The following is a 14,928-nucleotide window of genomic DNA, read 5'->3' as shown; positions in this document are numbered from 1 at the left end:
CATTTGCACTATACATACAAGTTGATGCCTAAAATTGCAATATTCCTTTATCATACCTGTGTTGGGAAACGATCGTAGGTACCATGCAGTGTCAAGCATATACTAGCTGTGATTGTTACTCTTGGATGCTCATTGACATTCGCTAGACTTTTCCTGTTCTGAGAGGTGCCGTTTAGATGGTTTGGTCGATCTTAGCATTGGGCATCTCAATCCCTTCGGATGAGATCTAAAAAGATTTTTGGGGGTCAACTTTCAAGATCTACAGAATAAAATCTACTTTTCAATGGAATAGTATTTGTGATACAGGACATAATGAAAAGTGCAGTTTCTTTACCAGCATACCTATGGACGCACCCATGCACTTCCTATCCATATGAGCACACCGAAAAGACTGACCTATCCATATGAGCACATCCAAGATACCGAGCGGATAAAGATTGAGATTGATGAAGTCACCACAAATACCTTATAGTCGATGAGAACGCCATTTTCCATCTAATGAACATTGCCTAAGAGCCTACAATAAATCTTGGAAAATGCAAACAACTTTAACATGGTGGGCTAGTTCTCCCAGGAGGAACTTAACCATCGAAACTCCTTCCCCTCAACGGGCAACTAGGGTGAAGACCTCATACCCTCCAGGTTCCGTCGGCCAGCTCGTTCATTCGCCTCCCCTCTGTCTGCCACCTCGGTGACAGGTGGCGGAAGGGAAATCCCGGTTACACGGCTTCAGGTATCAGATTAGGTCAGGGTTTTTTAATCCTCGCAGGGGTGACATTTGAACTGATGACGATGCTTCATCTTCGAGTTGGTCTTCTAAATCTGATCCTCCTCGAGTCTGTCCGGAAGGACAGGCTCGACGGAGCTCCGATGTAGATTCCTGTCGTCTCCTTGTGGTAGCGAGATTAGGGTTTCTCGTCGTATGTACGCGACGATGAGTATGCGTCGATGAGATCTGTTGTCAGGCACTTCTGATGGATTATTTACGATGGATTAAAGGGTTCGACAACAACGATTGCGGCTCAAGGATGTTGGTCCCTAGGGGCGTGTGCACGGAAACTTCCTGACGGCCATCGATAAGGTCAGAGCCAACTCTAACAGGAGAGCAGTGGCAGAGGCGCGTCGGTGGCTCGTTTTTGCGATGGTAGTGGTCGTTCGGTGGTCCAGACAACTCAATGTAATTCTTATGCTTGGTAATGTTTTGAACATAATATATGGTGGACATCCATCACTCGCGTGAAAATAAAGGCCTCGCGTGGAGTTCCGATAATCCAAAATCATCACTTAAATAGAATTAATTTCACTTGGCTACAAATAAAATTTGGAATGATGCCAATTGCGTGACTCAGCTTAAATGTGACAAGCACCACCTGTCCCGACCCCCTCCAATGTCCACACTATAAATACCAGCTGGTGTGAGCCAGCAGGGATGTACACACAGAGCCCCAAGGAGACCCATCATCATACATATATCAGACAAGGAATTGTATATCAAGTGTGAAGAAGAAGAAGAAGAAGAAGAAGAAGAGGAGGTAAAGCCTTGCATGGAGATGGAGAGCCTCCTTTCATCCGGTAGCCAAGAATGACTTGCCTATGCAATGCCTCTGCTAACTGATCCATCTCACCATCGGCTGGGAAGCCCCTGTGATGGATGCAGTTTGTGTGGTTGCATGGGTGGGTCTTCTTGGCTAGCCAGAGTGGCTCTCATCCACCATGCCAGGCCATCCCTCTTCAAGAAACAAAGAAAAATCTCTCTGAAGCCACTGGCTTCGATCTCCTTTGCAGATCGAGTTCAGTTTGGCAGTGTGATAACCGTCTACGCGTCCTGATCCCACCTTCTGAATTCTTCTTTCTTTAGGTGAGAATCGAATGCTGTTTCTTCAGGTGGGCAACTCTCGGATTCAGAATTCAGATCATCATTGTGTGATCAGGGGAGAGAATGCACCGTCTTCAGCTCCGGAAATGTTCCACCATCAACTGAATCTCCCTTGTTTCGCTTGCTCTTTTCTTCTTAGAATTAGAAGCGGAGCAATGCACAGTACCAAGATTACTGCTGTGGCCAAGTCCCAGGTCCCAGGTCCCAGGTAGATGAAGACAATTTCCCTGCTTATTTCTGATGTTCTGCTGCCACCAGGTGCATGCAGGGTTTGCCAGGTATAGGCCGTGCGACAGCGGTCACCGGATCCAAGAATTGCAAGCTTCCTTCTGCCAGACCGAGCGGACACGAGGAGTTTGTGCGGCGGTGTGCATGGCCACACGTGTGCCATGAACTACATCACACATGGACGTGGCCGCATCCTGACGTGTGCCCTCGCCGTGAGCACGTTGCACAGAGGGTTTCGTCTCCATCTGTCCAAGTGTCATGTTCCATGCTGCGAAATAAAATTTTGTTTACAGGCGACGTAGAAACAAACAAGAATCTAGATCGGACGCGGCTAATCTGCACCTGGACTCATCTGCACCCCCCTCACGAAAAAAATCAAAACAAATAAAAAAATCAAAAAATTCCAAACTTTTTTTTATGTGATAGATAATTAGATGCGTGAGGTTCGCTGCAAAGATCAACTCGTTTGGACATTTGAGCAAGTCTGTGTAAAAAAGACTAAACCGGGGTCTCTAAAAAAGTTTACTATTCATGAACTGTTTTAACCCGATTTGTCTTTTTTGCCGAGACTTGCTCAAATGTCCAAATGAGTTGATTTTTGCAGCGGGCCTCACGCATCTATTTATCTATCACAAAAAAATGGATTTTTTTGAATTTTTCTAGTATTTTTTTTGAATTTTTTTCCTGACAGGGAGCAGCTGAGCCCCGGCTCCAGGATGAATTATCGATCTAGATCTTTCTACTTTATAAGAGCATATATAGCCGGGCCACCCCAAACTCCGCTCAAACGACCGGGCGGACGGACCGGTCACTAACCGGCCATGAAAATACGACCTAACCGGGCTTCAAACCGGTCTCAAACGTCCGGGCTGGCCAATACCCCTCATATCCAGCCGAAATCTAGGACAGATATGAGGAGGCCCGGGGCGCGTCCGCCACGTTCGTCCGGCCCAGCTCTGAAGCAAATCCTAGGCTCACTTTACTTCGCTCCGCTCCGTTCCTTTTTCTTCAACCTGTCCAATCCCGAACTCCTGCGACCATGTCCAGCACCGACAGCCGCTCCGACGGCGGCTCAGGAGATGAGGACGAGCTGGCGCTCCGTATCGCGCTGGAGCGCTCAAGAAACGATACGGGCGGCAACTCCGGTTCAGGTGTGTCGCCGCCTGTCACCCGTCGCGACAGCACTGATGCCGGCGCCGACCCTTCCCTCCTCGCGTGCGGATCTGCATGGGTAGCTCAATCGGCGCGGCCCACCAAACGGCCCCCTCCACCTTCGGTTGTTGCTCCGCACAGGCAGCGGTGGATTCTAGTGCCCGCTCCACCGACACCGCATATGCGGACTCCGGAATCAAAGGCACGCCCCCCCCCCCCCCGCGAGAGTCAGAGGGCAAGGGAGATGAGGGCCGCGTCTGACGCGGCTGCGCAGTCTACCTGCCGCCGCCGCGTGATGCCGGTGCCCTACGAGGATGAGTGTCTCCTTCAGTGGGTGTACCGTCGATCACTTACACGACGTAGATGGACGCCTGGCAGCTCCGAAGCATCAATGCCGAGCAGCTCCGGCTCAACACTGAGGAGTCCGAGCGGTAGGCGGCGAGGGTGGCCAAGCTCAAGCGCAAGCAGGACCGCATCGTCCGGCGCTTGAAGGGCTACATCGTCGTCTTTGATTCCTCCTCCGACGGCTCCGACATCGACCCACCTCATGCCGCGGACGCCTAAAGCATCGCCGGCGATCGGAAGGGGAAAGGGCCGGTGAGGAAGTGGTGAAGCTCTGCCCTCTCATATCTAGCTCGTAGTATCTACCTCTTAGTATCTAGTTAGCATTTGCTGGACAGTTCGAACCGTGTGAACTATGACCAGTCTTTTGGTGATGTTTATATGTGAATGTATGCCCGTTTGCTATCTGTTTAGAGTCTGTTTCCTGTCGATTTTGCCCGTTTGGTGATCTACGTATTATGTTGCATGATTTTGTATGGATATAGAGTGCCAGATATAAGATATGCGGTTGTGGACGTGCGGATTTAGGGAGTGCCCGGTCACTGTCCGCGGGCGCGTATAGGGTGCCGGATTTGGCAAGTCCGGCTGTAGATGCATGCCGCACCACTTTATGATCCATAGCGTATTTTTTTGGTAGTGCTATCTGGCTGACATTCCCTTTGCGAAAAAAAAACCCGGGGAAAGAGCGGCCTTGAGTTTCTCGCATTTTTGCCTTATGATTCGTTAATTCTCTTTCTTGATAAGATGGGAAAGGGATATAACTTAGTGGTAGAGTGCTACCTTGATGTGGTGGAAGTCATCGGTTCGAACCTGATTATCCCCAAACTCAATGTGAGTTTTTTCTATTTTGACTACTCCCCCGCCACGAGCGAACGGGAGTGGATAAGAGGCTTGGAGGATTGAAGTGATATTTTAGGGCTGGTTATACTGTTGGTGGCGAACTCCAGACTGATAATCCGAAGCCCATGGATACATGTTAGCCCTTTAATTCAATTCTTTATTCTTACAGGCGGCAAACGATCGTCGTTTGCTGGCAATTTAGTTTTAGTTGTGACGCAAGATCAAACGATGACAATCATGCTCGTTTTTCGCTGATCTAAGAGAAGAAGGTCGGGAACCTCTCATAGAGGATGTTAAGTCCTTTTGTATGAAGAACAAAGTTGAGATCCTGATATGAATTGCAAGTATGTCCCTTTTCCTCTATATAAAACAATAATATTATTCACAATTGCTTTATCCTAACACATATATCGTAATTGTAATTTGTAGGTATGTTGCTGTGACCAAGTCTCAAAATAAACATGATAACATCACGGTGCTTCACCACTACAAAGCAAATGTGTTCAATGTGCGATAAATCAGCAGCTGATTGAGCTAATGACCGTTTTATCGTTGATTAGATGTTCACAACCATCCGGAACTGAAATCTTTGTCATCACTTGCTGATTTGATAATTGGACTAGACTATGATGGCGTGCGTTGCTGCGCCCGTCTATTTTTGCAATATAATTATAGAAATTTGTGTAATCATGTGGCAACACGAAATATGAACATTAAATTTAATATATGGTGTAGGATAGCGTCATTTTCTTGGGTCTAATGAGCTTGATGTTAGTTTGAGTTTGCGCCAAATCGTTGATGTTAAATGTGAGACCGATGCAAATTTGTTAATGGCCAACATCAGTATGAACTGCATCAGTAAGACTAAATATATTCAAAGCTGGGCACAAGAGAAAGTTTTTCTAAAGCAATGAATCTCTTTAGAACCATGGTTTCTTTGACATGAAAGTTGCATTCGTGTTTGACATTTTACGCGAAGAATAACAAGAATATATTTACAATAGAGGGGTTACTGTGCACTATGTACCCAGCTCCCTGGTTGAGACACTATTATGATGGCATATTAAGCTAAAGAAATCCCTTTCTCAAACAAAACACGTCTTATATCATATAGCTGATCTAGCTGTAGAACATTAAATGTAGGAGGAAATACATACAACATATTATATAATTTGACATGGCATGCATCACGCAGGTACCAACGAACACTTAGGTGGAACTGCACTTGTTATGAAACTCACACCATCTACCATGTAGAAATTACAGCTAAATTATATTACTAAAGTTGGCTTATTGCTCTTGTGTTTTCTGAGCACTGCGTTAAAAACTAAAGAGTAGTGCTACAAAGAATCCAAATTCATCCATAACCAAGAAAGGAAATAATGGCCGTTGATTCATACTTACCAGCTAAACTAACAAAACCCAGTGTGTATATATTGCAGCACGTTAATAGGTCATAAGTACACAATGGAAAATCTGAACATCATAGAATATCTTTCTTTCAGAGGACTCAATTTCTATATCAGTATAGTAATGGATTCTTGGTAACCATGCTCTTGGATAACAACAATTGATAGCCAGCTATTATCTATAAAAAATGAAGGATAAATGAAGACACATGTGTAAAAAATTGCAAAGTAACATAGTTCATCCAGCAGCAACCGCTCTTTCCAGCAGCAAAAGCTATCATCCCAGCTATGACCCTCCTTCCAACATCAAAGAACAAAAATATATTCAACACTTCACTGCTACTACTTCCAAGTCCAAATCCTTCAAGTTATTTCGGAAGTTTTGCCTATTTGGAGTTAACAATTTAATACTCTTTGCATACATACATTGATAATAATTCTAGATTAGCATGCACTGCTGAAAGAATAGAAAACAAAATTTTAGTTGCAATAATTTTCTGATGCAACTATAGTTATGAGCCTGTATGGGAGCACAATAAACCATTATACATAATTGTGTATCGAAATTCAAAAGAAACATATTAGGCCACAAATTAAGTCAGCTTAATTGTTTAACCCGTGTGGATGGAAGCACCAACTGCAAAAGAAAAAATAGCTGATGCAGGTAACTGTCGCAACTGCATCTATGCATAAAACAGAAAACAAATTTAATGGGAGAATTGACCACTCATTTATCATCAAACTGAATAAAAAGTGCACTGATGATGGGCATATCTTTCCCTGGTTTACAGGTTTAAATTGTTGCCAATGATAGGACCAAATGGACGGGAAATTCGTGCCAACAAATGTGAATCAAAAAAGAGAAATGGACTCACATGAATGAGCAACACACGACCAAGAATACAACTGCATATACTCCAGGAATAAGGGCGCAAGCATGGCGTCATACATGATTTATCCAATTACGACTGGTGTAGGAATCCAATGGCCAATCTAAATTAATTTTCTTCCAAGCCTGAAAAGAGATAGTTAAAAGAAAAGAACACATATGTATCAGTGCAAAGGTAGTTATATTTACAACAACGCATGAAAAATACTGATACATCCCTGTAATAGCATCTATGATGACCATATAGAGAATTGAATAATAAAAATGGATGATAAAAAGTGCATGCATGAAGCAATACACTGCTATACGATCTTTGAGCAAAGTAAACATATCTGTGATCATCAATCATGCAGGCACACAGCGTTGGTCGTGTTTCCCAGGAGTTGTGCAGGTCATCGTCTTGATTAGCAACATTTATCTTCAGGTCTTCGACTCTTCGCCTAAAACAATTTTCTTTAGTAAACAATCTACAAAAGAAATACTGAATTAGGTTGATAAAATCAAACCACATAAAACGTAATACCAGAACCATCAAATGTGTCATCTAAAAATAGGTGCTTACAAAAGAGTGAATAAATCAGTTCTGATTTATATTTCACGAAAATCAGATATAATCCAGATGCATCTCACTTCCAGGTAGTTTAGACCCAATACCTGTAGTGCATCCATGGGCCATGAGCAGATTATTCTCCACCATCTGACTTCTGGGCGGGTTACATCCCAGGTCGATGGAGTCCTATTGGTGCTAGTGCAAACTGGCCAGGAGCTGGCACGGCGATGGTCGGCCTAGGTAAGAAATGCTTATCATAAGAATAGAAATGACTATATCGTCTTAAAATTAAGGACTGCTTGTAAAATTATTGACAACACCATTCAAAGCTATAAAGTTGACAGTAAAGATGTGCATTGTTGAGAAAGTACAAATGAAGTTCGGAACAACCGGTTAATGTCAATGAACTTCAGAATCTAAAACGGTGATCCAGGACCTAATCTTGGTCACATCAATTTGGGGAGTACCCGAACAAAATTTGAAGCAGCACATTCATTGAAAAAAGCCATGAACAAAACAGAGCTGGGATGGAAGACCTCTGGCGTGGCGTCCTCCTGATTGAAGGTGCTTGAGCGTCCCCTAACTGTACAGATTGGGGAGACGGCGTCGGGCCTGAGAGGGAAAAACGATGGGGGCAGCGTCCCTGCGGGCCGACAGTAGGCGGTGGCAGCAGCTTCCAAGACGTCTGAGGCAAGGCGGTAGGAACGGCACAGAGTCACTGTGGGGCGGGGATAGGCGGCGCGAGGCGACGGCGAAGAACCGGCGGCCGGCTATCCTCTTCTCGTAGGAGCGGCCGGTGGCAAAAGGCAGAGGCAGTGTGTGGAGCGTGTTCCATCTCCGTTCCATATCATCCAGCTCTCCCTCCCTCCATCTTTCTCCCCATGGCAGCAGCAGCGGCGCTAGGACAAGATCAGGAAGAGACCCGATTTGGTTGATGCACACATCGAGTAATCAGACCATGCCTGCCGTCGCCGTCGCCGCCGCCGCCATCAATCACCTTTCTTTCTCTATCTTTCTCTCTGACCTAGCTAGATCTCTCCCTAGGCGGAGACGAGAGGACGGGGGAAGCGGAGCGGGGCGTATGAGCGGAGGGGAGTGGGTGCCTGGGTGGTAGGACGTGGACACCGAGCAGAATCACAACCGTTCGTCAATGATCCGACGTCAACCCGCGCAAATGAATGACAGGCATCCGATTCAGCTGCAGGAGTAGCGGCCCAAGGACAATCGGCCCAGGAACGGCCCAAGCGGGAGGGAAAAACCCAATATCCTTTTTCATTGGAGAATGGAGGGAGTACTATATATCATTTCATCTACCATGCTTTGCTTTCTTCTGGTATGTCTTTGCAATTGCATTGCGTCAGTATAGATAAGATTTATATATATGCCTGCCGTAGGAGACACAATCTGAGTCATAAACATTCCTATAATCTAATCTGAAAATAGGAAATTGATACTATGCTCTAGTTCTTCTTGACATCAATCTGTTAAGGTAAACATGCAGATCTGCATGACAATTTCATTCCGATATGGATACTAACCTGGCAGTTACCCATTGCACATCGACAACTCTATATAGCCAATCAAGCAGAACCAATCGCCAATCCCTACACTGACAGCCCTGCATCAAATTGGCAAGGAAAAAAATAATAATAGTGAGCCGTGGTAATATAGTACTATTTTCCAATATATGTACACTACCACATCCATATATAGTGTCCAGTCCCAGCCAATCATCAAATTCACAAGCAATAACGCAATTCACAGTAATAGATCCATATAACCTAGCTCATTACAAGCATCCATTTAGGAGAGAAAACAAACCAAGTCTAAATCAGAAGCAGATTTTTCTTGATTTGATAATAAAATAAAACAAGGACCGTACACCCATAATTTTATTGATTTGTTAGTAACAACGACAAAACCAGAATATCCCAAATAATGCAGAGACCCAAAAGGAGTCAAAATAAAGCAGCGAGGTTAAACTATACACCTAATTTCTTTGCAAGGTATATATTTATGTTGAGCATATAACATGCAGCAAGGGCACGAAATGGTTTGCTCAATTTGATACAAGCCGTGTTATTTTCTCTTGCATGCGACACGGATTTTTCTTTCCAAGAATGTTAAAAGAACAAGAATTTTGCAAGAATAACTTTTTCAAGAATGTTGAAAAAAACAACAATTTCGCACATAATATTCACGGAAGAACTCATCTCATATTTTGTATGACAAGAAACAACAGGAACACCAAGGAAACAAACGACAAGTGTATGATAAGAAACAAAAATGCTTTTAACAAAGTGGTTCATTAATCCATGCCCACCTAATTGAATTGAATATAACAAAGTGGTTCATTAATCCGTGCCCGCTTACTTTGGGGCTAAACTCTATTTGGTCCGCTAGCAATGTTGTTCAATGTTTGTAACTTGGGATGCTCCCAGTAACATGACTCTGACATGCAAGCATATGTATCATTCCTAGCCTGCCTATGCTACCAATAATAGGGCCACGGGTTGTGTTGTTCAGAAATAGCATGTCAAGAGTAACAAACACTTCCTATCTTTTAGTTTTCAAGATACCATAATTTCACCAGTAGTTACTTTAAGCAAAAGGGTAGATAGATGAACTTACTACATAAGTGCAGATCGCGGCCTGTTCCTATAGACATGGAACATGGAGCACATGCAAAAGCAGACACTGGACTTCGTAACATGACTCTGACATGCAACCGCATGTATCATCCCCAGCCTACCTATGTTATCAATAATAGGGCCAGAGGTTGTGTTGTTCTGAAATAGCATGTCAAAGAATAACAAGCACATCCCATCTTTTAGTTTTCAAGATATCATAATTTCATCAGTACTTATTTTAAGCAAAAGAGATAGATGAACTTACTACAGAAGTGCAGATCGCAGTATCTTCTTATAGACATTGAACAAGTAGCACATGTAGAAGCAGACACTGGACTTCCAATGTCGTGATCATTAACCTCCAGGAACTATTTGTGTGAAGAGGACAACTATACACCAAGACATGCATGGAATGAATCATAGGTTGAGCAATCAGACCAGATATGACTAACATTGAATGCATTTTCATTAGTATCAGGATCTCCATTGTAGCTAAGAAAACATCTTCTTTTCAACAAGATAATACACGACTTTATGATGCTCCAGTATATCACATGAGAACCTCAAGAACCCTCATTCAAGTATGCAACTGAATAGATGGTGACAATTGAGCATATCTGAATTTATGTATGAGTAGAAGTACCAAGTAGGATATAGTCACCATCCAAGCCGATATCCTGAAAACACAAATTAACTCCAGAAATAGATGATCTTATATGCTTACACAGTTATTAACCTCAAGACCCTGTTTGTGCTGAATTATATATTACGACACCTAGTGTTGAGCTGCGGCAAATGACATCAAGATACACTCAGTTGGCGCAGATATATCAAGGAATTTACTGCGGCCTAGTATTAGCTTACCAGATCATCGAGTAACTGGTCAAACACACCATGTAGAAGCTTAGGTGAGTTATATAAAGCTTCAGATGAAGTTGTTTCATTATCCTGCAGGTGCAAAAAATGGAGGCAAATTAAATATGACTGAGATGTTGTGTATGTGCCCTAGATTCCTCACAACATTGCCAACAAGTGCAATCCCCAGAAAACTGAATACTACCACTGAATACTACCATCAATGAGGGAATAAGAACAAAACACTTTGATCAAAAAAGAAGAAGAACAAAACACATACCTCCCCATCCCCGCGGTCGAAATGCAGCAAGATCTCGCCGAGCAATCAAATCCCTTGCGAACGCGGCGTCCCCTTCCTCAGCACGACAAACATCACAAACAGCCTCGGGAACAGCACCACGCCGTCCAACCCCTCGGCGACCATCCTGGCCGCCTGCCGTGACAGCTCCGAGCGTGCCCCGTCAGCGCCCGACGCGAGAGCCTGGACGGAAGGGTGGTTGTTGGGGGCTTAGCGCGAACCGGCGGGGCCGGAGCGGAGGACGCAGGAAACGAGCGTGGCTACGGCCTTGACGAGGCATGAGGCTAAGCGGGGAGACGGGGTGACGGAGAGGGGCGCGATGAGCAACAATAGGGAGTCGTCCGGGGCGAGGATGTTGGCGTGAGTGGCCGCGAGGCGGGCGAGGGATCCGGAGGCGTAGGCGGCGACGGTGGCGTGCGGCCGTGCGGGGAAGCGACGAGGGAGGAAATTCCATCGTGGGCGGCGGCGGCGGGGAGAGGAGGGGGCAGCGTGAGGAACAAACGACGGTTGCTCGCTCGCTAGTTTTTTCTGCAAGACCAAAGTGGGCTTCACGCAAGGCTGAGGGCCCGATTAACCACAGGCCTCCGATTTGGTCACGGGAGCAGCTGCGCATAGGACAGTCGGTCCAGTTGCTCAATGTATCAGGCTTACAGTTTGATCGGACGGCCAAAAAACGTTTAAAGACGAAATCGGATGGGCCAGGATGTTAAGGCTTGAGAGGGCAGGGATTAGGTGCAGTTTTACTGTCCTTAATTACATAAAACATGTAAATCTTATGTGTATCCAATTGTTAATAGATTATTGCGATTGGTCATCACTCTCCCGGTGTCAATTGCAACTACAGAGCGAGCTTTTTCCGCAATGAACCTTATGAAGACGCGTCTCCGAAAAAAAACGGTGTAGATTTTCTTCAACGTAACATAGTAGTAAACATTGAGAAGGAAAAAATTGCAAAGTTCGACGTTGAATTGATCATGCCAGACGTATGCTAGGAAGCGTTTCCCAGGAGTGTCCGAGGAAAAAAAGACTAGCCAATGCTTCTATGGCATTTTTTTCACGTCAATGCTTGAGAGTAGGCTATTACTCTAGTTTCGGAGCTAAAACGGGCTAAAGAAATTCGTGCAATGCAATATTACAATGTTTCACAAAAGTAGCGGTTTCTCAAGATGGCAACAGGGACGAAACCCGTTGGGTTTTTGTTGCCCAAACCTGTCCCCGCGAGAAAACTGTAAATCCATCACTGTCTCGTCCTCGTGCACGGGCCAGTTTTTTGCCCATTCCCTAAATCCATTGGGTTTTTTAAACCCGCGGGAAACTCGTCCCACGAGCAGTCAGCGAAAACAATTAGTTTTCAAAGAAAAACACAGGCATATTGGAGCAATAGCTGCAACAAAATTCATCATACTTAAGCAGCAAAACATGAGACAAATAGTAGCTTGGGCCCTGGGTCGACCGTGTTCGTGTAGTCGAGGGCTTGAGGCTAGATCAATGGAGTGGATGGAAATCGGTGGATCAATGGATGCTAGCAGGTATTTTGACGAGTATGGTGGGTTTCGGGTTCAGATACTGCTGAAACGGGTTTGGACACGCCAAACATGCCGGGTTTTATAATTACTCATCAGAAGCCCCACATGGTTAGAAAGACGCCGTCCATGTTCCCTAATAGGGTAAAAATCTACGGGGACACGGGTTTTAGTGCCCATCGCCATCTTGAGCGGTTTATGCTATTTGAACACAATAAAGGTCATTTCTTGCAATTTATTTACTCCAAGAAAACCTGTGTGAAGTGCAATGCTACGATGAAATGCATTTGATGCAACTCGTGTGTCCTACAAAATTAAAGTGCAGCGTGCATTTTGTTCTTGAAGAACTAAGGGCATCTACAACACTGACCCACAAACCGCCCGCATACATTTGGATTTTGCTGTTCGGACCGCGGAAGCCATCCAATGTGGTTCTGTATTGGTCCATCATGCGGTTCGGACGTACTTTCTTTCGTAAACATGAGACAAACATTGAGAGGGGCTTTGCAGGGGTCCGGACCGCTGCCACACCCGCTTCCGACCATCCTGACCGACCCAAAACCCCTCCTCGTTTGCCCGCACGCGTTCTCACCCGGCGCTAGTTGCCCACATTCATGTCGGTGCACAGCACGCCGCTGCACATTAAAGACGGTTCAGGGCGGACTCGACCTCTCACTGCCCCCGCCACTAAAGCGGCGCGCCTGCCGAGGGCGCCACCCACAGCATGCCTGGCTGAACACACCTCCTTGCCGCATTCAACCGCCTCCATTAAACCCGCGTGGAAGCCAAGAAACCTACTTCGACCACACCTCCGTTCACGAGCGTGCCGACATTAAAAACAACATCGGGCAAGCTCTTCCCGTCCGCCCGCTATTTAAAAGAGGTCAGACGTCTGGAGAGAATCGCACCACTCTGCCGCTCTCCATCTCCTCATTCCACCATTTTTTTCACCCTTTGATGTCATCTGACGAGCATAAATAGAAGTTCTCCGGCATAAAAGCTGGCTGGATGGCCAACCGAGCTGGCTGCTCCACCTCGCCCACCAAGCCCGACGGAGCGAGACCAGGTCGCGGTACCACGCCCCCATGCCAGGCCAGCTCACAGTACCATGCCTCCCATGCCTACGACCGCGCCATCCGCCGTCAATGCACGCGTAGCCATGTGCCGCCGGCAGAGGAAGAAGCCGGCTACTCGGATATTGACGAGGTGGTGGCCCGCACATCCGCACCAGCCGCCATCTTCGAGGAGAAGTAGAACACGGGAGGCCGTCGTCGCTTGGGTCATGAAGGTCACCGCCGAGGCGACGCCGGCTTACACAGCCGGTGTCTTGCCCTCTCGCCGGCCACCGTCGTCCCCTTACACAAAACCAATTTTGGTCCGTGGAGCGTATGGACCCTTCCCCTCCGGCTGAAGCATCAGGCAGCAGTTCCACTCCGATGAGCGGTGGGAAGTGAGTCGTCCTTTGCACTGAAGCATATACCTTTGGGGATCATGGCTGCCGGACATAGGGACGGAGTTGGAGATCCGCCGTGGCCTACAGTAGACTAGTCAAGGGTATCATGTCGTCGGAATGGATATCCGCCGGCGCTGGCCGTAGACTAGTTTTATCTTAGTCTGGTTTCTTTTTTGTTGAAAATATGTCCAAAATGTTGCCATCTTCATCCGATTTGTATGAAATCCGTCATGTTTATATGAAATCCGGCTGTGTTTGCATGAATTTCATCCTGTTGATGCATAGAGTGTTTGAAATGTATGTGATATAGTTGGATGATGGCCTCCCGCATCCATGTCCGTGGATTGATCCCCTATCCGCGGACGGATGCGAAAGAAAATTTGCGGGGTTTTGTTAAAGATGACCTAGGAGTCCAACATAAATCCTTATTTGATTCGAATTCGGATAGACGCACTGGACCATTGACTCAACAAATCGAGAAATAAGAGATGAAACCTCCTACAAGGCTCCTCAGAGATCAGCGACTCTCGGCCGTCGGATCGGTTTGCTTGATGTGTTTCTGGGCGTCGGATCAAGATCTTGATGAACCTGGGCCGTTGGATCTGAGGTAAACACTGCTGGAATGAATAGTAACTGGTTCTAATGCCTCCTCGCGCTGCCTCCCGCGCTGCCTGTTTACTCTGTTTAATCGACCGGGCGTCGCTGACCTGTGGGTCCCATTGCGGGTGGGCTGCACTTATCAGCGACCGTGGCTGTGGCTCCGGCGCGTTCGTCCCGTCACGTGCACCGGCGGTAAAATATCCCGTGCCACTGCACGTTATATCCTGCCCCCGCCGAGGTTATTTTGGTCCTTTTGCTTCCAGGGGCGTGTGTGCTGTGCGGC

The 14,928-nt window shown here is 46.1% G+C and overlaps 1 long non-coding RNA gene across 6 annotated transcripts; it reads right to left on the bottom strand.

Moving 5' to 3' along the window:
• Positions 1 to 5,851: 5,851 nt before the first annotated feature.
• LOC123091395 (uncharacterized) lies at positions 5,852 to 11,615 on the bottom strand. Of its 6 annotated transcripts, none has more exons than XR_006443084.1 (9): positions 11,052 to 11,615; positions 10,781 to 10,864; positions 10,560 to 10,702; positions 10,182 to 10,305; positions 9,918 to 10,075; positions 8,825 to 8,904; positions 7,391 to 7,522; positions 6,723 to 7,203; positions 5,852 to 6,233 (listed from the first exon to the last, which is right to left on the bottom strand). It is a non-coding gene; the product is annotated as an uncharacterized lncRNA (long non-coding RNA). The 6 variants fall into 6 exon arrangements; XR_006443083.1 differs by having other exon boundaries at positions 10,641 to 10,702; XR_006443081.1 differs by having other exon boundaries at positions 10,182 to 10,702.
• Between the last annotated feature and the right edge of the window lie 3,313 nt (positions 11,616 to 14,928).

This window comes from Triticum aestivum, chromosome 4B (genome assembly GCF_018294505.1).
Source record: "Triticum aestivum cultivar Chinese Spring chromosome 4B, IWGSC CS RefSeq v2.1, whole genome shotgun sequence".
Taxonomy (NCBI): Eukaryota; Viridiplantae; Streptophyta; class Magnoliopsida; order Poales; family Poaceae; genus Triticum; species Triticum aestivum.
Note: the sequence above shows the minus strand (reverse complement) of the source record. Positions and strands in the feature narration are given on the sequence as shown.